Source organism: Natator depressus, chromosome 10 (assembly GCF_965152275.1).
Source record: "Natator depressus isolate rNatDep1 chromosome 10, rNatDep2.hap1, whole genome shotgun sequence".
NCBI classification, from domain to species: domain Eukaryota; kingdom Metazoa; phylum Chordata; order Testudines; family Cheloniidae; genus Natator; species Natator depressus.
Genome location: NC_134243.1, coordinates 1,832,746 through 1,855,590, shown reverse-complemented (window position 1 = coordinate 1,855,590; position 22,845 = coordinate 1,832,746). Strand labels below are relative to the sequence as shown.

General features: G+C 46.1%; 1 long non-coding RNA gene across 1 annotated transcript in view; it reads left to right on the top strand.

Annotated features, from left to right (window-relative positions):
- Positions 1–20,361, top strand: part of LOC141994690 (uncharacterized) — a 33,856-nt gene extending 13,495 nt beyond the window's left edge. Inside the window, exons 3-4 of the long non-coding RNA XR_012641192.1 lie at positions 18,607–19,115; positions 19,812–20,361. This is a non-coding gene — a long non-coding RNA (uncharacterized LOC141994690). The remainder of the gene's footprint in view (positions 1–18,606; positions 19,116–19,811) is intronic.
- The last annotated feature ends 2,484 nt before the right edge of the window (positions 20,362–22,845 follow it).

Below are 22,845 nucleotides of genomic sequence, written 5' to 3'. Positions count from 1 at the left end.
CCAACAAATATAAAGGAGATAACCATATGCTAAAATGAAGAAACTATTTCTCCAAGATTTTGACAGACAGCTCAAGCTATCAAAAGAGAGGAAACAAAGCTTGGGCTACTGATTTCCTTACTGTGGGGCCTACTTTAAAATTTGACTTTCCAGAGCCTCAAAACATTTAATACCGGTAAATGGAATAAACCATCACTAATGTAAGCAGTTCACAAGAAACTGACACAGTAGAGTTGGTCATGGTTATTCCATTAAACAAGTTAAAAATACCAAAAGCACCAAGTAACTTAAGAGTCAAAGTTCTATTGAAAGTCAAGTGTATCTATACAGAGATTGCATTATCATACTATTCTCTGAATAATTAAATTGCACGGGAACTAAAAGTCAATTACAATCACTAAGAAAAAAATGCACATGTTGCAATAATGTGGAAGCCACTGGGAATATCCAGAAGGGAATAAGGTCATAAGGCAGCAGCTGCATTTACCAGCTTAAACAAGATTTGGCCATTGAAAATCTACAACTTAAAGGTTCATAGTTAGATCTTTAACTCAGCTGTTATTTCCATATTAACATATGGATGTGAAAGATGAAAATCCACCAAAGGTATAGGCAGATGTCTATATGCCTTCAAAAGAAATTGCCTTAGAAATATTCTAGGTATTAAACTGAATTACTTTATAACAAATACCACAATTTGTTAGTGTTCAACAACCCCTGATCTATAATGTTATCCAAGAGAGAAGATGAAAATATTTGAGACGTATGAAGAATGAAGCAAGTGTGTCTTCCATGGCAAGTGCGCCACTGGGCAGCTGGAGAAACACAAAAGGAGCCATCCCCTCCTTTGAACAGTACTCAGAGAGGGAAAACTTACAGGACTTAACAACATAGAGGACATGCAAAGAGCAGCCCAGGAGAGACCAGAATGGTCAGGGCCGACTCGAGGTTTTTTGCCGCCCCAAGCAAATAATTTGCCGCCCCAAGCTCCGAGAGTGCAACTGCCCAAGAGGAAAAAAAAAAAAAAAAAAAAGTGGCCGGAACGCCGTCCCTGGAATTGTGCTGCTCCAAGCTTGGGCTGGCTTTGCTGGGGCCTAGAGCCGGCCCTGAGAATGATGGAACATTTTCCATGCCCTCAGCAATGTCTGATGGTGTTGGAATTACTCAGATTCGGAGGATAAGAAAGGGATTCCTCTTTGGGTTTATCACAGCAGTGAAATGGAAAGTGAAAATGCGACTCCTTTGTTAAAAGGTGAGTTACACACTCACAGGGATGCCGGGGACAAAACAGCCAGCAGACAGTGCCTAAGGATTCTATTTTATCTGATGATGGATTTTTTCCCTTCTTTGCTGTTTTTCCACGTGGAGGAAGAGGAGGAATGAAGGACAAAGTGCAACCTACCAGCCATGATATCCTTCGGCCAGGGAGGGGGCAGCTGGTTTCCCTATCAGCCATAATGACCACCCACTATTACTTTTGCTGGGTAACGTTCTCCCATAAGGTGGCGAGGAACATGTGTGCTTACGCTCCATCTTGAAGGAGAGATTGAGAAACTCCCTCACTAGGTTTGAATTTAGATGTCACTTGCGGTTACAGTTCCCACATACAAATCTGACTCTGAAGGGTTAATGGGAATTGGTCATGCACATCCCTCTAGGCCAATGGAAGAATTTTTGTGTTGACCTAGTTACGCCTCTCGGAGAGCTGGATTTACTACACTGATGGAATAACCTCTTTTATAGCTGTAATATGTCTACACTACAGTGATACAGCAGCGTGATCTGCTGCAAGACCTTGGGCAGATCACTTCTTTTCTCTAGACCTCTGTTTCCCTCTCACTCTTTCTCTATTTTGTCTATTTAGACTATAAGGGCTTTGGGGAAGGGACTTTTTCTTGTTACATATATGTACAGAACCTAATAGAATGGGGCCCTTGTCTTGTTGTGGCCTCTAGGAGATTTTGTGTTATAAATAATAATAATGGCTGATTTTATTTATTTTCAAAAAGAAAAGGAGTACTTGTTACTCTGAAACCTTTATTTATTTTATTTACTTTAGTTTAAAAATATCTTTAAAATGACTCAGAACCATCTAGCTGTGCACACTGTAACCCTATGCAACCCTATGGTCTTAGTATGGTTACCTTCATTTCCCTTCCTATTTGTCACATCCATTTATTACATCTTGTTTCAAATTATACGTAAGCTCCTCAGGACAGTGTTCAGTGTTTGTACAGCACCTAACTCCAAGGGGCCCTGATCCTGGGGCCTCTGGGCATTACTGTCAGACAAATAATAATAACAGTCATAATGACAGGTTTCAGAGTAGCAGCCGTGTTAGTCTGTATTCACAAAAAGAAAAGGAGGACTTGTGGCACCTTAGAGACTAACCAATTTATTTGAGCATAAGCTTTCGTGAGCTACAGCTCACTTCATCCGATGTAATAGAGGGTCTGATCCTCATTTCCTTATACTGCAATGTCAGTGTAACGGGACCGTAAAGTGGGAATAAAGTACGTTTTACAGTTACATGTATGTGAACTTTAAGGAGCAGAGTAAAGGGACTTTAGTGTAAATGAGAATCTGGTGCAGAAAATATTGATAATTGGGTAGTTTCCATGTTTTTACTATAATGGAAAAAGTATTTTAGTTAACATGATAGCTGATCTCTCCACTCCTGCTTTGCATTCTCGACTTGTCGAGATGGTGGCTTCCTGTTATTTGTTTTAATTAGCTTGTTTAAGAAACATTTATTTTTTCCTCGTTGCTTCTTGTATGCAGTTCAGCGTGGTGCATAGAATTTCATTTATATGATCCTTGAGTTTTCCTTGATACATGAGCCAACCGAATGGGAATAACAGCATCCAGAAAGACAACTCCACAATGATTATTAGGGCCCAGATAAACATGCATTGCACAGTGAAGAAGGAGAGGAAACTCACTAATTTATCCTCCTCTCTCTCTCTCTCTCTCTCTCTCTCTCTCTCTCTCGTTGGATGTGGTTTGCAGGCTGGGCTCCCCCTGGGGGAATGTGTGAGACAGGAGAGTATGAGAGAGAAGAACTGGCAGAGAATTCTAATCAAATACAGGTGGTGATCAGGGATCCTAGAAATCCATTCGCCACAGAACAGTGCACAAAAATGCTGAATTTGCATTTTTACAGAGAATCTTTAGTTTTTATATTTTGTGAAAAAATAAACATATATTAACTAAATTTTACTGACAGTGCCAGTGTCACTTATTCAATGTGCACAACTCCCCTTCTTGTTGTTGATTTTTGAATGTGCTGACTGCCCGAGCCCCAGCCACCCGAGCAGCTGGTGGTTCGGTTACAGGGCTGGCCTTACCATGAGGCGAACTGAGGCAGACTGTGGGGGGCTGGATTCTCTCTGCTGGAGATGCACAGAGATGGTGGAGTGCTGGGCTGGAGGAAGGAGGGCACAAGAGACAGAACAGGCAGGCAGGAGAAAAGGGGAGAGGGAATCACAGAAAGCAGCAGGAGCTGCAGGGAGAGAGAGGAGGAGGAGCCTCTTATGTACCTCTCTAGTACCCCCAGGAGCCTGGACTGATTAACCCCAACTTCTCAGGGAGCTTCCTGTGTCCTGCTGCTTCCCTGAACCCACTTGAGCAGAACAGGCAGTCAACTGAAGTAGTAGGAGCCAGTTAGGCCCTTAAGACGCTGATCTCTTCCCTCACTCAGGCCCTGCTACCAGCCTGCTTATTTCTCCCCTTCAGTTGAGTGTTGAGAGCCACTCTAGCTGGCCTAGAACAGCAGTCATGAGTGAAAGAAGAAAACGCCCCTCTGGGGCAGCATTCGGGAAAAGACAGAAAGCAAAGGAAGCTTTTCTATCTAAGCAGGAAGGAGCTCTCCTGAGATACATAGACACAAATGTTCACGGTGGACCTTCCGGCCCCAGGGAGGATGTGAGTGGTGAGGAGATGCCTGATCTTCCAGTCAGTCAGAGTGCAGGTGACCTGGCAGCTACTGCAGCATCCGTATCTCCATCTCAAATGGATGTAACCATGCACGTTCCTGAAGAAAAGTGTAGATCAGAGAAGAGTGTGGTGGGGGCACAAGAAACAGCTGCTGCTGAGTTTAGTTCCTTAAGTCTAGATGATCTGGGACTGTGGACCCACTTGAGCAGTAGCCTGAGGGACTTCCTTGTACTGCATGGGCCACAGCAAGTGAAAAACTTCAAGTTCCCCAAAGACAATGAAAATAGAAGTTTCCATCCAACACATTACTGGCGTGAAATCCCCAATGGTGCCAAAGTGGAGAGGCCGTGGCGTATGTACTCAAAAACCCAGAATGCTGCATACTGTTTTTGTTGCAAACTCTTCCAGTCTAATGTTCCAGCCACACTGGGTTCTACAGGAATGAAGGACTGGAAAAATCTGGCTAGAAATCTGGCATGCCATGAGAAGGCAGCAAATCACCAGAGAGCATTCCATAGGTGGAAAAAGCTTGAGATGAGACTAAAGTTAAAGGCCACCATAGATGGTCAGCATCAAGAGAAGATTGCATCAGAGTCTCTTTACTGGCAAAACTTTCTGAAAAGGCTCATTGCCATTGTGAGAATGCTTGCGACCCAAAACCTAGCCCTGCTTGGCACTTCAGATCAGCTGTACGTGCCAAACAATGGAAACTTCCTTAAAGTTGTGGAGCTGATGGCTGAGTTTGATGCTGTACTCCAGGAGTATTTAAGAAGAGTCACACACCACTACCTTGGAAAAACAATTCAAAATGAGATCATACAGTTACTGGCAACAAAAGTCAAACAGAAGATTGTGGCAGATCTGAAGTCAGCAAGATATGACTCTGTTATTCTGGACTGCGCACCTGACGTCAGCCATACGGAACAAACTACTTTAATGGTGTGTTTTGTAACAACAACAGAACCTAGTGAAAATGTCCCGGCAGTGGTGACTGTCAGAGCATTTCCTAGAATTTATTGACATTGATGATACTACAGGAGCTGGTATGACAAATGTGCTTCTTAAAAAGCTGGAAGAGACGGGAATTGCGATAGCTGACAGGAGAGATCAGGGCTACGATAATGGTGCCAACATGAGAGGAAAGAACAGAGGAGTGCAGACACGGATCCGAGAGTTAAACCCTCAAGCTTTTTTTCTCCCATGCAGTTCTCATTCATTGAACTTGATGGTCAGTGATGCAGCATCAGCTTCTAGAGAGGCTGCTGAATTTTTTAATGTAATTCAAAGCATCTATGTATTTTTCTCTGCATCAACTTATCGATGGCAAATTTTGAAGCAACATCTGGGAATATCCTCTCTGACACTGAAACCACTGAGTGCCACACGATGGGAAAGTCGAGTGGAGGCGACAAAGCCTATCAAACACCAGATTGGGAAGATAGATGATGCCATAGTTGCCATTATGGAGGATAGTGCTATGACAGGCACTGTTCGTGGGAGAACAGTGGCAGAGGGAAATGGAATCACCAGAAACCTACATAACTTCACATTTCTGTGTGGCTTAGTGTTGTGGCATGACATACTGTTTGAAATAAATGTTGTAAGCAAGAGACTCCAAGGTGTTGACCTTGATATATCTGGAGCCATGGAACAGCTGAACAAAGCAAAGTCTTACTGGTCAGATGAGGAATTTCAAAATGTTCTGAAGAGTGCACAGAAGTTGGCAGAGGAACTTCACTATTTTCCCACCAATTAAAGAATTTTCCCACCCATTCAAGCTATTTTCCCACCCATTCAAGAATACAAGAGTCACCGAAGAAGAAGACATTTTGATTACAAGGCACGGGATAATCCCATAAGAGATCCCAAACAACAATTCAAAGTTGAATCCTTTAACCAGGTGCTAGATTGTGCAATCCAGTCAGTTGAAGAACGTTTCATGCAGCTCAAGGAACACAGCAGTATATTTGGGATGTTGTATGATATTCCAGAACTCCTCACTACACCTAAAGAAGACCTACACCAGCAATGCAGGGCACTAGAGACAGTGTTGACACATGATGACATGCGCGATATTGATGTGAGTGATTTAGGTGATGAACTGAAAGTCCTTTCAAGATACATTTCAGCAGGATCAACTCCGAACGCTGTTCTGGAATATATGTGCACAAATAAGATGACCACCCTCTTTCCAAATGCTTTTGTTGCTCTGCGCATACTTCTAACACTTCCTGTAACAGTTGCCAGTGGAGAACGCAGCTTCTCCAAGCTGAAGTTAATAAAAACACATCTACACGCCACAATGACACAGGAGAGGCTGGTCAGCCTTGCAACCATCTCAATAGAGCATGAGCTGGCCCAGACTGTGGACCTTCAGGAAGCAGTTCAAATCTTTGCAACCAAGAAGGCACGGAAAGCACCACTTTGATTATTCAAACAGATAAAAATGCCAGTGTTTACTATGCAGACAAGAAAAGTTACATTTGCTGTTCAGGCGTTTGAAAGTTAAGTGTTACTTAAAATTTTTGAACAAGGCATTTTAAGTTGTTAGTTCTCCTTTATTGGGGTAGCAGAGCAGTGCCATGAGAGGAGTAGAAGAGAAAGAAGGCAGAATTGAGACCTTTCAAACTTTTGGCCCAAGCGAGGGGGCATGAGGGTGTCATTTGAGCTCCCCGCCTCAGGTGCCAAAATGTTGTGGGCCGGCTCTGTTCGGTTCATATGGAGAGCCAGATAATGGAGGCTCTAATAAATGGGGTTCTACTGTACATAGCTAAACATATTCCAGTAAACTGCTTCCAGCGTATGGAGGTTACGCAATGGCGTATGGGGGTCATGTTTTAATGCATCTCAAATTTCACTTCGGCCTCCAGGACTAACTCAGCAAGTCAGTAATGTTAAAATAAAAGCAATTTTTGAGTTTTTTGTATGCATTAACGCACCCTCCACCCCAATTTTCTGAAAATATAGACTACAAACATATAAGTATTGGGTAAATCTAACCAAATTTCAATTCTATTTATTTTATTTTATTATAATAATTGATGGCACTGGTGGGCTTTGAAATTGCTTAAACATTGTAAATATATCAATAAAATATTGTGTTCAACTGATACTTATATATATTGTGGATAGGGAAACTGAAGTTCAGTGTTTCATTTTAATTGTGGAAAACGGATTTTTATGTTCTTTTCATTGGAGAATTTTGGGGTTTTATCACAGAAAACTAGGATCCCCAGTGGTGATATAAAAAGAGGAGGAGAACAGTGTAATGTTAGTCCAGACTCTACAATTAAGTATGTTCTTTTTGCTCTTTCAAATTACATCGCAACCATGCTCACAGGCAGGAGGGACTGATGAGACTTCAGTTCCACCTCCTGGGGATCTCTGAGGCCTGATCGTGTTGTAAGCTAAAGGGAAGAGTCGCACTAAGTACATTAAGTAATTTTGCAATAAGGTTGTAGCCCTGCATTCCAAGGCTTGTGCCAACCTGTCTGTCAGTCAAGGCCAATGTTCCCTCTAATTTTTGACAGGCCGTGTGTGCAAAAAATTTCTTCTGTGCAAATTGTTGTGCTTCTGTGCAAATTTTTGTGCACGCAGTGTTTCGCTGTGTGCGTGGGGTTTAGGATCTGTGTGCGTGCGCACAGCTTAGAGGGAACAGTGGCAAGGCTGCACCCATGCATTCAGACTGGTTGGTGAGTAAGCTCGGGAATGGGAATTAGAAACTCCCAAGTTCCAATCCCAGCCCTAACATGGCCTTCTCCTGTGGCTCTGGGCAAGTTCCTTTACCTTGCTTCCTTTATGACCTCACCTGTATAATGGGGACAATGCTTTCTTACCTCACCTGGGTGTCATGGGGTTTGATTAGTGTGTGTTGCGCCCTACCTCTGGACTCCACATTATTACTACATACTATCTGCCTGTCCCAGCCTGTCTTGTTTTCCTAGTTGTTCCAGGAGGGTCAGTTCAGGGTGTGGCCGTGGCAAGCGGCTCAGCACAGGGTTTCCTTTTGATGGGTTTCGAAGGCATTTTGTGGCTGTTGTCTACTTTGCTATTTGATGTATTTTTAAACTCAGGACTCTGGATGAGTGGATTAGCGAAATGTAAAGAAATAAAAGGAAGAAACCAGCTTATTGTAGTGTAAAGAAGAAATCTCAGAATTCTACGTACAGAATTCTGTGTACAGATGAGGTATCAGGATTCTGTCTACAGAACTGAGAGCAGCATAAGAGAGAAAGAGGATATTAGGCCTGTGCTTCAATTTTTTAAAATCTTTCATGAACTGTGCACTAGATTTCCCTCCACTATAGATCCTGGGTCTGATTTCTCAAGGTGCTGAGCATCGGCAGCTCCCATTTATTTTAACTGGAATCGTGGATCCTGGGCATCTCTGAAAATCAGACCCCACGTTACTGTGGTCTCATTTGTGGCTTCTTCTTAATCCCATGGGAGGAGCTTTCACAGCTGGTAAATAAGAAAGCAATGACTGTTAAAAGGAGGGGTATAAGCTTTGTTAATAGGAAGGCTGCCATGGGGAGTCTCAGCCTGGGAAAAGAGTGGCATAAGCTTGATATTAAAGTAGGATATTTTCAGTGAGACAGACTGTGACTGGCAGCCAGTTTTCACATAGTTTAAGAACTGTATTCGAATTGTAACCTGCTTCCTCAATGGTTGTTCGGGCTTTGGACTGTCATAGGTCCTTAACACAGCCTGTGCAAACTGAGTTCTCCAATGCAGGCAGGTGCTGCTCACACAAAGGTTGGACACAAAGCTAAAGTTGGAGGGGGACATGTGAGAAAGAGATTTCTTCAAAGCTCAGCAACAATGAAAGATTCTCCCGCCAGAAAGTGAGGAAGAAAAATTGAGCAAAACTCTGGGAGAAGTTAAACCAATGACAAAAATAGCTTCAAATACAATGTAGCAACCTACCACATGCACATGAAATGCTCATAAATACCAAATAGCCACAAGGCTTACAAGCCCTCACTCCTGGAATGGGTTACCTAGGGAGGTGGTGGAATCTCCATCTTTAGAGGTTTTGAAGGCCCGGCTTGACAAAGCCCTGGCTGGGATGATTTAGTTGGGGATTGGTCCTGCTTTGAACAGGGGGTTGGACTAGATGACCTCCTGCGGTCCCTTCCAACCCTAATCTTCTATGATTCTATGAATGCAAGGCAGGTACTGCTGCAGAAACAGGAGAGGGGTGAATATGCAGACCAATAGGGAAAGCTTGGGGAGCACACTGGCCCACAGCAAAAAGGGGAAACTCTAAAGTTGTCTACAAAGGGAATGAAGCATATTTTCCATGAGGAGAATTGTCCACTGTGCTCTGTGATTGTGCCGTTTCCTCACGCAGCATCTCTGTTGGACCTGAGCTCCTCTGAATTCTTTTAAAACATGTGATCAGTTTTGCCTGCCTTAATTTTCCAGTAAATAAGCAATGGCAACCACAAGGACCTGTTTATGTTGTGGGTGTGGTGCGGCGATGGCAGGGACTTCACATCTGCCAAGTCTTGCTCATCTGCAAGGAGACCCCCCCCTTATTTTGGATTAACCTCAAATTATTGAGGAGTTTGGGGGGTGCTTACTGCTTTCAGAGGCTGCCTCGCTTCTGCCTGTGGCCTCCTTACTTCACCCTACCGTTTAAATTAAAGACAGCCACGTGACCCTCAGGCTCCTCCTACTCTTTACCCATAATTTGAGCTCTGGTTGGAGCAGGGCTGGGCAAACTACAGCCCGTGGGATGGATCTGGCCCCTCAGGGCTTTGGATCCAGCCCATGAGATTGCCCCCCGTGGTGCTGCAGGCCCCGCGCCACTCTCAGAAGCAGCCAGCCCCACGTCCCTGGGGCCCGGGGGGGAGGGGGGGCAGAGGGCTCCGTGCTTTGCCCTCCAGGCACCGCCCCCCGCAGCTCCCATTGGCTGGGAACGGGGAACCGCAGCCAATGGGAGCTTCGGGGGAGGTACCTGGAGGCGTGGCAAGGGCAGCGCATGGAGGCCTTCTCTCCCTGCCCCCGCTCCCCCAGGGGCCGCGCAGGGACGTGTTTCCGGCTGCTTCCCGGAGCGGTGTGGTGTGGGGCCAGGGCAGGCAGGCAGGGAGCCTGTCCCGGCCCTGGTGCATGCCGCTGCCACCCCTGAGCCCCCTTCTGCACTCTGCACCCCACCTGCATCCCAACCCCTTCCCTGAGCCCCCTCATACGCCCCGCACCCCTCCTCTGCCCCAATCACTTGCCCTGAGCCCGTTCCTACACACCGCACCCCCTTCCACACCCCGCACTCCCTCCCGCACCCCAACCCCCTGCCCCGGCCCTGCATACAATTTCCTCACCCAGCTGTGGCCCTCGGCCCAAAAAGTTTGCCCACCCCTGGGTTAGAGCTACGTCTAAAGTATCTCACTTTCCAGAGGAAGAGTTTTGCACTGTGTTATTCAAAATCTGTCAGAATTGCCCGAAATCTCTCAGTTGAATCCTCACAGCTTGACAGAGACACAGGCTGATTGTTTTGGATGCTGTGTGTGAACTATTCAAGAAGGAGAAGGCATTTAAAGACACTCCTGAGAAGCAGTGGGAGTGAGAACTGCTGACTGAGATAATTCAATTTAAATATTTTTGTTGGGGACTGAGAGTGAGAGAGATCAAAGAATATTATCCTGTTCTCTTCAGGTTCTTTTATTGTGCCCATCACCAGGGTATCTGAGCACTTAACTCTTTTATGCCAGGAGCTGAGACTCAAAACCTCCAAGAAGAGACAGGAATTCAAATTAATTAAGTACCTGTCTGCCCAGACTTTGTGGGCACAGCTGTGGCACATGGCTTTAAAAGTGTGTTTTTTAGAACATCTCTCCATCCTTTTATTAAATATTACTTTTCTCATGAGGGATTGTTTCACAGCCAGGGACTCCTGGTTCATTAGCAATAAAAGAGGTGTCAGGCAGGAAGAGTTGGAGGAAAGTGGCTGTTGCTACACCTGGGGGCTCTGCAGTTGGAGAGCTAGCAGCCTGGACTCATCTTGCAGTTCTGAGCCCATGGTGTCACACTATTCTAGGTCCATCCTGAAGCCTGACCCTCTTTCTTTAGTTCAACTCCTCATACTACAGCCATATGGGAGGCAAAGGTCCTTTTGAGCTGGAGCTGAAGTTGATCCTCCTTCCATTTCAGACCATGAGCACATTGTGACCAAGTGCTGATAAGCCTCAAGCAAAGGAAGCAACTGGTGCCCCAAAGGGAGCTGGGTGTCTCTTATGTTACAGAACAAACCAAAGGAAAGATACAACCAGCCCAGCTCCATAGCACATGAGGCTCCTGTTCTGGACATCTCAGGTTGTTCCTGCGCCAGATCAGTGGCCTTCAGAAAGGATGAGAAATTCTCGTCCCAGAGCTCTGTGCTTCCTAAGTGCTGGGCAGTCACAGGACCCCCTTGTTTGGTTTGCCCTTTCATAAAGCCTTTCCCAACATACTCTGTTGATAGCTGGCCCTTTAAGTCTGGGGGAGAGAAGCAGGTGCAGTCCTAAGGGGGCCATGTTGTCTTCATTTACTCCAGACTCCAGCTTCTTCCTGTCTAGTTGGTAAGTACTCATCTTCTTTTATGTTGTTTTCTTCTTTTCCTGCCAGGCAGTGATACAGCCACATGCACATACACTGTCCTTTCCCTGAAGTCTGATTAGCTGACCCCTCTTGGTGTTTGTACCTTTCATATCAGGCTCTGAGCTGAATGTGGAGCCTTTCTCTGTTTGATTGTCTCGTTATCCCCTTCCTCTGTATGGCCTGGTGCAGGTCAATGTCAGAGAAAGGATATTGGACTAGCTGGACCACTGGTCTGATTCAGTTTGGCAATTCCCATATTCCTAAGGTGTAGCTTTAAGTAGGGCTAAGTTACCACACTTGTCCTGCCTGTTGGAGATGCTCATCTCACAGAAACAGTAAAGGAACCTGTTGAAGCATTTTCCTTTTTTGTGAACAACATTTGTATTGTTTTCAGAAAATCTGGAACCATCTCGATGCAGTAGAAATTGCAGAGGGGTGGGATCTTCAGTTAGAACGGCCCATGGTGTGCAAGGTGCTGAGCAGAGTGACGGTGCTCATGTGCTGGGAGTTGGGGGACTGGGGTCAAAGTGATTTTATCCCTGTAAGAAATCTATATGGGGTGGATCCTGGGATTTGTCTGCTTATGTCCCTTCTGTACTCTTGTATGACAATGTTGGGTGGAGGAACTGTCTGAATTGTCTTCTATGGAGGGAGGTTTCAGAGTGGTAGCCGTGTTAGTCTGTATCAGCAAAAACAACGAGGAGTCCTTGTGGCACCTTAGAGACTAATAAATTTATTTGGGTATAAGCTTTCGTGGGCTAGAACCCACTTCATCGGATGCATGGAGTGAAAATACAGGAGCAGATATAAATACATGAAAGGATGGGGGGTTGCTTTACCAAGTGTGAGGTCAGTCTAATGAGTTAAATCAATTAACAGCAGGATACCAAGGGAGGAAAAATAACTTTTGAAGTGGTAAGAGCGTGGACCATTACAGACAGTTGACAAGAAGGTTTGAGAAGGTCACTTCAATCTCTCTGGTCACTCAATAAAAGACCTAAAAGTGGCAATTGTTCATCAAAAAAACTTCAGAAACAGACTCCAACGTGAAGCTGCAGAACTGGAATTAATTTGCAAACTGGATACCATCAGATTAGGCCTGAATAGAGACTGGGAGTGGTTGGGTCATTACAAAACCTAAATTTAATTTCCCCAAAACTAATTTCTCCCTACTGTTACTCACATCTTCTTGTCAACTGTCTGTAATGGGCCACTCTCTTACCACTTCAAAAGTTATTTTCCCTTCTTTGGTATCCTGCTGTTAATTGATTTAACTCTTTAGACTGACCTCACACTTGGTAAAGCAACCCCCCATCCTTTCATGTATTTATACCTGCTCCTGTATTTTCACTACATGCATCCGATGAAGTGGGTTCTAGCCCACGAAAGCTTATGCCCAAATAAATTTGTTAGTCTCTAAGGTGCCACAAGGACTCCTCGTTGTTTTTTCTATGAAGGGGGCATTTTGCAGTCAGGCAGCAATTCAATAGTTACGATGCTGCCCACAGCAGCTAGCTGAAAAGTCACAATTCGTCAACAAAAAAACTTCAAAAACAGACTCCAACGAGAGACTGCTGAATTGGAATTAATTTGCAAACTGGACACCATTAAATTAGGCTTGAATAGAACTGGGAGTGGATGTGTCATTACACAAAGTAAAACTATTTTCCCATGTTTATTTCCCGCCCCCCACACTGGTCCTCAGACGTTCTTGTCAACTGCTGGAAATGGCCCACCTTGATTATCACTACAAAAGATTCCCCCCCCCCCCCCCGCTGGTAATAGCTCACCTTACCTGATCACTATCATTACAGTGCATATGATAACACCCATTGTTTCATGTTCTCTGTGTATATAAATCTCCCCACTGTATTTTCCACTGAATACATCCAATGAAGTGAGCTGTAGCTCACGAAAGCTTATGCTCAAATACATTTGTTAGTCTCTAAGGTGCCACAAGTACTCCTTTTCTTTTTGTATTTTCAATGTATTTCTTTCCTTTTTTCACAGAATCTGGAGTGTGTGTGTATATGTGTGTGCTGTGTGTGTTCGCGCTGTTTGTGTGTGTGTTTGCCCAGTTTGTGTGTGTGCGCGCATGCCTCCAGTTTCTCTTTACCTCCCCCAGCTTTGTGAAGTGGTTCTTCCTCTCATAACTTGTTGTCATAAGGCAACTACTAGGTACCGGAGGTTGTGGGGGTGGCCTGATCATTCTGGGTTTTAATATTGTTCTGTTTCTTTTGTGCTTTAAAGACTATAACCCCACTACAGACTTCCATATAATGTCTGAGCCCAGTACACACTCAATGGGAAAGATCACAGATCCCCAGCAGAGCAGCAAGTGTTCAAAAATCAGGAGTCAGGCACTTAAAAACCATGAGCTTTTAAAGATAATTAATTTTGCATTCTTGTGTATTTGCCTTCTGGTTTTTGAGCCTTTGGAGTTCTTGATCTCAAGCTTTTCTCCACAAGTCTGAGAGATGGAAACTTACTGGGGGGGAGGGGGGCGGAAGGAAGCCAAGATTCTCAGGAGCTGGGGCTTTAAGAAAAGCTCTGAATAGTGCAAACCTTGCAGTAAAACAGCAGCACTGCCCATGGCCTGATTTCAGCATGTGTCTGAATGAGAGCTGCAGTGGCTACCTGAGTTACAGGGAAGCGAATACAATGCATTAGAGAATGGTTTTAATCCTGTGTTATTCACTAATGTGTGTTTGGGCTTCAGTGACTTTATAGTTTATAATCTGGTCTTGAATAGCCAGTTTGATCCATGTCCATTGTCAAACGCCCTGGATAGCAGTGGAGAAATCACCTTTCAAAGCACCAGAATATCATGTGAATGCAGCTGCCTTCTCCTGTAGTAAAAGCAACTCATTTATGACACAATAAATCAAATAGATGATTGACAGCTGCACAAGGAATTCCAGTAACAGCACACTGTGCCTTGAAGCCTATGAGATCCATACAGGATTTATTACATTCTGGGAATAACAGGGTTTAAGATTTTATGACAGGTTTCAGAGTAGCAGCCGTGTTAGTCTGTATCCACAAAAAGAACAGGAGGACTTGTGGCACCTTAGAGACTAACCAGTTTATTAGAGCATAAGCTTTCGTGAGCTACAGCTCACTTCACTGGATGCATGAAGTGAGTTGTAGCTCTCAAAAGCTTATGCTCTAATAAATTTGTTAGTCTCTAAGATGCCACAAGTACTCCTGTTCTTTTTAAGATTTTATGGAAAACCCTGACAGAAAGGCATGGAATGAATGTCAACTAGCAATTCTACTTCATGTAAGCATTTACCCCTGTAATGGAATGGTATTGCACACTGCTTTGGCTTCTTATGCAGGATTTAGAGACATCAATCGTAGTCATTAATGGGAGCCAAAATACATCATTGTCAATGGAATTTCAGTGTCAGTCAGGCCTGGAGTTGGGCACAGCTTTTTGGCCTTTTACCTGAGGGCAGGGCCATGCCATGCAGCATGTGCACAGATGAGCCATCGTGCCTGACCTGGGTAAGAGCTTCAGGACCCTGACTCTTCCAGTACTTTGGGGTGGAGATCTATATACATGGGTCATATCTGGGTCTCAAGCTCAGCCTTGAGACCAGCTAGTCAATTGCTGGGATTTCCCCCCTTTATTCCCTCTGGGAGGCTCTGGGTATCTCTTGCAATCAGAAGGCTGAGAATCCTCTCTGATCCAGAACTATGTCTTTTATACTATATGTATAAAATTATGGGGTCTAAATTAGCTGTTACCACTCGAGAGAGCTCTTGGAGTCATTGTGGATAGTTCTCTGAAAACATCCACTCAATGCGCAGCGGCAGTCAAAAAAGTGACCAGAATGTTGGGAATCATTAAGAAAGGGACAGATAATAAGACAGAAAATATCCTATTGCCTCTATATAAATCCAGGGTATGCCCACACCTTGAATACTGCATGCAGATGTGCTCGCCCCGTCTCAAAAAAGATCTACTGGAATTGGAAAAGGCTCAGAAAAGGGCAACAAAAATGATTAGAGGTATGGAACGGCTGCTGTATGAGGAGAGATGAATAAGACTGGGACTTCTCAGCTTGGAAAAGAGATGACTAAGGGGGGATATGATTGAGGTCTATAAAATCATGACTGGTGTGGAGAAAGTAAATAAGGAAGTGTTATTTACTCCTTCTCGTAACACAAGAACTAGGAGCCACCAAATGAAATTAATAGGCAGCCGGTTTAAAACAAACAAAGGAAGTATTTCTTCACACAACACACAGACAACCCATGGAACTCCTTGCCAGAGGATGTTGTGATGGCCAAGACCATAACAGGGTTCAAAAAAGAGCTAGATAAATTCATGGAGGATAGGTCCATCAATGGCTATTAGCCAGGATGGGTTGGGACGGTGTCCCTAGCCTCTGTTTGCCAGAAGCTGGGAAAGGGCAACAATCACTTGATGATTCCCTGTTCTGTTCATTCCCTCTGGGGCACCTGGCATTGGCCACTGTCGGAGGACAGGATGCTGGGCTGGATGGACCCTTGGTCTGACCCAGTCTGGCCGTTCTTATGTCTTGTAGTGTCTTCTCCAGTCCTACAGGTACGGTTCATTCATCTCGGTTTGCTTGTAGCAAAAGTCCTGCCTATCCTCATGTGATAACATTCCAACATTTAAAGAAAAGATACTGCTCTTCCGGGGGTTATCCAAGATCCATTCTGAGAAAACAATCGTGTTCTAAACCATCGGCTACAGCCCTCGGTGCAGGGCATTGTGGGCTAGGTTCAGGTACCCTGCTGGAGATGGAAGGTGTGGCTTCCACCTGGTATTCTAACGAGCGGAGCCGTCCCTTCGGTCTGAGATGTTGAGGGAGCTAGGAAGGATAATTTGAAACAGAAATTAGTGGTTTCAGTGGCTGTCTATCTCTCCAGTGTTCCCGCGTTGAGCACATCCCATTTCAAAGGCTGTAGCAGAGCTACAAGTATATCTCAGATATTTGGAGCAATTCTGTTGTCTGCAATTATTAGAGGAACAAAACAACAAAAAATAAAGGCAAAAATGTCCCGTCCTTGTGGGCTGTGTGCCAGCTGCAGTGTCTCCCTCTTTCCACCAGGGCTGGGGCTCAGGTCCTGGGGTAGGACAGTCACCCACCTAGGGGACCGTCAATGACGGGGAGATGGCGCAAGGAAACAACTCGCAGCTCTAGAGTAAAGCTGAGCAAAATTGTTTGGCTGAAACTGTTTTTCCCTGAAAAGTGCAGATTTGGATTGACTGAAACATTTTGTGAATTTGTATCAAATTCACTAAATTGGTTTGGTTTGGAAAAAAAAAATCTGAAAAAATCTCGACATTCAGTTTCCACATTTTAAATCGAAAAATGTTTCCATTGCTCAGTTTTTAATTTTACTTCCATTAAAAAAGGTTTAATTCCCTCAAAAACCAAATGTTTCATTTTAGATCAAATTACACTTTTTGTTAAACACCAAATGAATTTTTGTTTTTACTTTTTTGATTTGCTGAACAAGTCATCTAGCAATTCGAAAACTGAGTTATTTGCACAGCTCTGCACCTGTGGATCTGATTGTCACTGTGTTCTCTGCCACCTGTGGGATGGCTTTCCCCACACAGCCATGTACTGCTGCTCATGCACCTACCACAGCCAGACTCCAGCTTGCCAGAGAAGAACAGCAGCTGACATGTGAATGAACTGGTCATGATAATTAATCCTCCTTAACACTTACGTGGCATTTTCCATTTCAAAGCACATTACAAACATTCACTGATGCATCTGTTAGCCATCTAAGGCCAACTGAAGTTTGGGATTTTTTGGCCAAATCTGTAGGCAGACGAGGGGCCTGCTTTGTGTAATCCAATCCATCTGCATTTCTCAAGGTCCTGTAGCTCTGGTGTGTAGGCACCGGCTTAGGGAATGACCTGTTCTACAGATTCAAGTACCAGTTCTTATTGCTAGTGACAAGGAAAGTGGATCATAAATATTTACAGTCTTATTAACCCAAATGGCCTTTGCTGTGGACCAAGTTTTTAAGAAAACACCTCGGAGTCCAATTCTTTGCACTGTAGCTCTGACTGTAAAGGCCACTTTACTGCTCACTGTTGAACTGTGTCTGCAGTAGGGTGTTTTCACAAAAAAGTTCCCACTGAGGTCCTGGTACATGCAATTTTAGGAGCCTAGTGTAGACAGCTGTCAGGCTTCAGCAGCCACTCTCAGTGTTGTGCCAATTAGACTTTGTGTCAATTGTACCGGGATTAGCTAGTGTGGACAAAGTCCTTTAGATAGCGGCACCTTAGCTGTGCGAATAATCAAAAGAATATCTGGTAGCGAAATATTCTGTTTGCATGGTCAGATCACGTGGCTTTGTATTCACAATCTGTCCCATTGGATATGAATGGAACATGAGGAACTATCTTGCCCGACTGGACAAATATTAGCTTGGTGTTTCTGATACTTAAGAGGGTTGGGAGTCTAACCTTTAACTGTGCTGATATTTAAATACTGATAATTAAGGTTCGCGTTTAAAACCCCCTTGAGATGAAAGGGAAACATTCAAATGATGTCCTATTGCTCCATGGGTCCGTCTGCAGGCTCCCAGGACTCCCGTCTGTGCTCTGAACCGTCCTTACAGCCTGAATAGCTTTTCCCTAGGCATGTTTCTTAAGATGCTCAGCCCCACTTACCTTAACGAGGCATTTAACTTCAAAACTTGTTTGGGGACCATTGAAATGTGGGTGTTACCCTCTGGAGTGGTGGACTTTTTAACCCCATCAGTGCTGGTGGAATGTGCTGGATGTGCTTCTTGGGAGCAGCTTTCAATGGAAAGTCCATTCGAACCAATGGGATGCCAGAAATCCCCAGGAATCATGGGACTGTTCTCCACAAACTTATGTTCCCAGGTATCCTTGGCATGGCTGTTCAGTGGGAAAGCCTAGCTAGTCATTGTGTTCACCCCTATTTTATCAGGGTGTTGGGCTCTTCCACTTCCCTCCAGCCTCCCAGGTGAGGCACTTCTGGTATCTTTCCTACATGCCCGAGCAATATTTTTATACTCTTCCCTGGTCATATGTCCAACCTTCCACTTCTGTATGCCTCCATGCGCCAGGTGATCCCCAGTATGGAGCAACGGCGCGGTGCTGGACCTCATCAATGTTAGGGGGGAGGAAACTGACCAGTCCCAGCTACGCTCCAGCCGTAGGAATTACGATACCTTCGGGCAGATATCAAGGGCCATGATGGAAAGGAGCCATGACCGAGATGCACTGCAGTGCAGGGTTAAAGTGAAGGAGCTGCGGAATGCCTATCGCAAAGCCCGCGAGGCAAACAGCCGCTCCAGTGCTGCCCCCGTGACCTGCTGTTTCTACAAAGAGCTGGACAGAATACTTGGGGGCGATCCCACCTTCACTCCGGGAACCACCATGGACACTTCAGAGCCCAGTGCAACAAGGCGGGGGGAGGAGGAGCAGCAAAGCGGGAGCGAGGGTGCTCTGGCGGAGGAAGATGCCCCGGCATCCCTAGATGCATGCAGCCAGGAGCTGTTCTCAAGCCAGGAGGAAGGTAGCCAGTTATGGTGGCTGGTGCTTGGGGAAGGACAAACACCAGAGGAGGTTCCTGGTAAGCGGCTTTTATTTTGGGAAGGAAGTTATTTATTTTGGGAAGTTTGGGAAGGAAGTTATTTGGTGCGGGCTCTTGGGGCGAGGAGGGTTAGGGCCGCATGCACGCCTCGATACGGAATAGGGCGTTGATGTGCTCTCTCACATCGTGATAATCGGCCTCAGTGATCTCTTCAGAGGTCTCATCCAGCACTTGGGCAATGTGCTTGCACAGGTTTCGTGGGAGAGCCACTGTGGTCCTTGTCCCAGTCAGGCTAACATGTCCCCGCCACTGTGCTGTGAGGGGCGGGGGGACCATTGCTGCACACAGGCAAGCTGCATATGGGCCAGGGCGGAAGCCACACTGCAGTAGAAGACCCTCCCTTGCTTCCCAGGTCACCCTCAGCAGCGAGATCTCTTCCAGGACGGACTCCTGTGGAAAATGTGGGGACAGTGTTCAGTATAGGGGCCCCTGCCGCTGTTGGCTCTCCCCAAGGCACAGAACCCCAGAGGACAGTACAGTCGTGAAACAATCAGTCCCCCCTGACCCTGTGCTTACTCACCACTTTGGGGCTCCCGTGGGTTATGTGTGCTTGCTTTGGGACAGGCAAATTATGCTATTGTGTAGACTGTGCTTGCCCTTATGTACAGGGGAATCATTGCTCTGTCTGGTGTGAACAATGCTGCCTCTGTGAAGTGTTGCATTTTGCCTTTACAGATGCAACCTTGAGATCTCAGCCGTCCGTGTTATCATCGGCCAAAAGACTCCAAAGAATCAAAAAGAGGCCATGTAGAAGCAAGGAAGACATGCTGCATGAAGTAATGCAGCATTCAAGAAATGAAAATCAAAAAGTGCAGGAGTGGCGGGACAGCGAAAGGAAGATCTGCCAGCAGAATGAGGAACGCTGGCACAAAAGCGCGGTGCTCTGGCAGCAAAGCACGGATCGGCTGATAAGCATAATGGAGCGCCAAGCGGACTCGATCCAGGACACTTCCATGCCCGCCCCGCCCCTGCAGCCTTTGTTCCAAAACTCTTTCCCTTGTGCCCCCATGTCACCTCCAACTCACTTTCCCCAACATTGGGGTTCTTACCGCCACCAGCTGCCTCCAACACCTGTAGGTTCACCACCCAGCCCTGAAAACTACGACTCTGACCCACCGCACTCAGCCCCCATCACCAGGCAGTATAGCCATCCTGAAGTGCAGCACTCATTGCACGGCTGAGTATGATAACAGGACAAACGCAAATCTGTGATTGTACCATTCCCCACCCCACCCCTTAGCCCTTTCTGTTTCCCAAGCAGTTGTGTTTCTTTTCAATAAATGAATTTTCTTTTCAATAAATGGATTTTTTGGCTTTGAAAACATTCTTTATTATTGCATAAAGTAAAAGATACCTTAGCCCAGGAAAGAAACAGGCACTGCAAGTCAGCGTAGCAAGCACAGATTCCTACTAACATTGGAACCACTGCACTTCACTCCCGTGCAGGGCACCAGACGTTACTGGTGGCTTTCAGCCTCAGATTGCTCCCTCAAGGCATCCCTAATCCTCGCAGCCCCGTGCTGGGCCCCTCTAATAGCCCTGCTCTCTGGCTGTTCAAATTCAGCCTCCAGGTGTTGAACCTCCGAGTTCCATGTCTGAGTGAATCGTTCACCCTTCCCTTCACAAATGTTATGGAGGGTACAGCACACGGATGTAACCGCGGGGATGCTGTCATCGGCCAGGTCCAGCTTCCCATGCAGAGAGCACCAGTGGCCCTTTAAATGGCCAAAAGCACACTCCACAGTCATTCTGCACTGGCTCAGCCTGTTGTTGAACCGCTCCGTGCTGCTGTCAAGGCTCCCTGTGTAGGGTTTCATGAGCCATGGCATTAAAGGGTAAGTGGGGTCTCCAAGGATCACAATGGGCATTTCGACTTTCCCTACGGTGATCTTCTGGTCTCGGAAAAAAGTCCCAGCTTGCAGCTTCCTGAACAGGCCAGTGTTCCGAAATATGCGTGTGTCATGCACCTTTCCGGGCCAGCCTGCGTTAATGTCAGTGAAACGCCCACGGTGATCCACAAGTGCCTGGAGAACCATAGAGAAATAGCCCTTCCGATTAATGTACTCGGAGACTAGGTGGGCTGGTGCCAGAATTCTATCCCATCTATCGCCCCTCCGCAGTTAGGGAAACCCATTTGTGCAAAGCCAGCCACAGTGTCATGCACGTTACCCGGAGTCACGGTTCTTCTGAGCAGGATGCAATTAATGGCCCTGTAAACTTGCATCAACACGATTCCAGTGGTTGAGTTTCCCACTCCAAACTGGTTAGCGACCAATCGGTAGCTGTCTGGAGTTGCCAGCTTCCAGATTGCAATAGCCACCTGCTTCTCCACCAGCAGGGCAGCTCTCAATCTCGTGTCCTTGCACCGCAGGGTGGGGGGCGAGCTCCTCACACAGTCCCATGAAAGTGGCTTTTCTCATCCATAAGTTCTGCAGCCGCTGCTCGTCATCCCAGACTTGCATGAGAGTGTGATCCCACCACTCAGAGCTTGTTTCCAGAGCCCAAAAGCGGCGTTCCACGGCGGTGAGCATGTCCGTGAATGCCACAACAAACTCGTGTCATATGCATTACTCGAGTCGATATCTTCAGAGCCCCCGCTGTCACTTTGGATCATAAGGAATAACTCGACTGCCAGACGTGATGCACTGGCGAGACGTGTCAGCATACTCCTCAGCCGTTTGGGCTCCGTTCCCGCAGACCGAGCGGGAAGACAGAGCGCGCCGTACAAAAACTGTTGAAAGATGGCGCCAAATGTGGACAGAAGCAGAGGGATTGCTGGGATGCGAACGGATGCATCAGGGGCATTGGGACAGGACCCGGAATGCCCCCCACCCCCTTCCCACAAGCCCCAGCACCAGAATGGGAAGAGGTGCTCTGTGGGATAGCTGCCCACAATGCACCGCTCCCAATGCCGCTGCAAGGGCCGCAAATGTGGCCACGCCAGTGTGCTTGTTCCTGTCCGCGTGGACAGACTGCGGCGCTTTCCCGACTGCGCTCTCCGAAGGCGGGTTTAACCCAAAGCTCTCGACATCTGCAAGTGTAGCCACGCCCCAACTTTCAACACAGAGCTTTGCCTCAGGTCTGAGAAACTAACAGTATCACTGCTAACTACAGGCTTTGAACAGATTGTTTAGCACGTTTCAAGAGACCATTGAAGGCGAAGTGGCCGGTTAACACCCCTCCTGTCATAGGGAGGAAATGGGCAGAGGAGCAGCTGGGAGAGGTTAGTTAGTGGGTTACATATTGCAATAAGTCATAAGTCCAGCGTCTCTAGAAAGTCACAGCTCAGAAGCCAAATCAAAATAAACCCATGAGATTGACTTCCCCCCTGGAGCAGACATTCAGCCCCATACTCAGTGCAGGCCCTTTCTTCTGGGAATGTGCATTACGGCAAGTGAGCAAGAAGATTTGCACTTCATCTGCAACATATGATGATACAATGAACAGGAAAGTGTTTGTGGTTCTTGCCTGAAGCCCCGAAGCTCTGAGTTAAATCTTGTCCTTATGGCTAAAGGGTTCCTCTGCACTGTTAGGGTCTCCTCTGGGGCTACAAGAAATGGTTTCTGACCAGCACTGATTGTGTGTTCTACTGAATGAAAAAACTCTAAGTACAGGGTGACTCACGCATACAGGCAGCACCTTTGCCCCTGTCCACTGAGCCTGGAGAGTGGTGGGACCTCTCCGGCTGCATCCCTCTTTGCTCTAGGGG